This window comes from Leuciscus leuciscus, assembly GCF_965113295.1.
Source record: "Leuciscus leuciscus genome assembly, chromosome: 11".
Lineage (NCBI taxonomy): Eukaryota > Metazoa > Chordata > Actinopteri > Cypriniformes > Leuciscidae > Leuciscus > Leuciscus leuciscus.
The window spans coordinates 20,257,215-20,259,539 of record NC_138735.1 but is presented as its reverse complement, the minus strand read 5'-3'; positions in this window follow the sequence as shown (position 1 = coordinate 20,259,539).

The window sequence follows — 2,325 nt, the reverse complement described above, 5'->3', positions numbered from 1 at the left end:
TGCGACTGTGCCAAATGAATCCGCACATGCCGAACGTGAACCATAAATTGCAGTGTAACGTACACACTTCCAAACATCCGCATCTCCAGCGTCAGAGAGCCGAGCCGTGTACATCACCTATAAACTTCACAAAAAACCACAAAAGACAAGCCACAGCCATCCCTTTTTTATGGCTGCCTCTCAGTTGTGGATTTATTTATGTAAAAACAGCAAACATTATACATTATCACAGACTACATGTGACATCAGATATCTCATATTAAAAGTTACCTGAGACGAATCTAATTAGCCGAACAGGACAGCAAGCTTCTCATCACTGCATCCTAAATTCTGTACTGATGCGTATTCATTTGAACTTTTGATTGCTATATTCAAATTATATGAATGTTCTCAAAGGGAACCAGTAAAATAAAATAAAATAAAATACAATTTTGAGGCTGTGGTGGAAACCCATGCCATTCACTTCATTTGCATATTTATTTTACCTGCAGTAAAAGGTGCAATGCAAATTCCGTTGCAAACATATGTGTTTAGATGTGTGATTCCACAGTGTATCTTATCATCATGTCATTGAATTTCTAGTGTCTTCTTATGTTATTTAATTGACAGGTGCAAAAACAAACAAAACAAATGTTGTCAAAATTTTGGAACAATGTACATTTATGCATTTGGCAGACACTTTATCCTATATATTTTTATTGTATTTAATCACCCCATCTTGGAGTTTCTAGTTCTACTATTTGAACTATAGCACATCTTTTGACTGCTTAATTTCATTTTTTGCAGTCATTGTGAGTAGCCCCGCCCACTATGACATCTCATTGGTCTAGAATCCAACTCCTCATAACTGTATACTACATTTTTCAATTATGTTTAATCAAGAGATGACTTGTGAGGCTATAAATGAAATAGGGTTCTCTATCACCACAGTAACTTGAATTTAAAAACTATGTGTTATGGCAGACAGGCATAGTATATTACACATAGGTCCTTAATACTTTTTTATTATTAGTGGTAACAGCTTAGACCCACCTGCATACTAAGACTGATGACATGATTTGAACAATGAGCAGTATTGAGGTTCCTGTAATTACTGGAGCAATTACAGCATGTGTTCATGCCAGCAGTGTGTGTGTGTAAATTGGAGAGGGTCTGATTGTTGGTGTGTCAACTGCAGCTGTGTCCACATGGGCAGAGAGCCTGCACAGCTAATAAGCATGCAAGTCTAATTCATCCTCTGCTATAACACCAGCTCTCATGCCAAGCAAACCAAAAAGAAAAACATGTGGCTCTGACATGGCATGCAAAAAAACCAGGCAAGACCAACCACACACATCGCCATAACAGGCTCATGCACGTCAACTTTCACCTGAGAAGCAACAGGTGACACGCAAACAAGGAATTTAGTATTTTTTTTAGACTTAATTACTTAGTAGTATCTTGTTACTAGATTAAGTGCACTGTTAAAAAAAAACTTTTTAGGTACAATAAACATGGCTGTGTAAGTCATTTAAAAAATGTGTTGAATCTCGTATAACTTAAAATAAAGTTTAAAATGGCTTAACTTATTTTGATGAGTTAAAGTTATGTAAAATCATATGTCTTTTTTACAGTGAAATACAGAAGTGTCTTTTTCAGTTTTATTGAAACTATAATAATGCATTAGATGCTACTTATTCCAATAGTGGCTGGTCTATACAAATTTTAAAAAAAGAATAGTTGTATAACTTTTTTTAAATATATCTATTCGTTTTTAAACTGTGATTTTAAGCTATTTGATTAGAAATAAGCTATTGTAACTTGATTGTTGTAAAGTGATTTTTAAGCTACTTTCGGATAGGCTATACTTGTGTCTCATTAATAAGAACTAGAACTATAGGAATATTACAGTATAGAAGAGGCTATCTATAGTAGTAATTTTAAAAACTAATAATTATAAGCCTAATATTTTTAATAATTATTTATAATTTTAGTTTTAAGAAATAATAGCCTACTAAAACTGTTTGCCATAGTTTTCAATGCTGAAATGCCCCTTCAGGTAAATAGTGTGGGAGGTCTTTTAGTGCCGTTACCACCGACCGCGTCTGTTCTCGTGTGATGTGTGCCCGAATGGCCGGTTATTAATGAACCCAGTGGCTCTGAGAGACCCATACGGGGGTCCTCACGTTTCACGGTGAGGTTTTCCCGCACAACACGGCACAGCTGCGCCTGCGGGACTGTCGCTTCAATAGACTGGGGTCAATGCGAGCCCTGCGGGTACGAGCGCATACCAAATCAGGGAGAACAGAGAGGCAACGGGAGGGGGAGGGGCTCCTTATCCCGCGC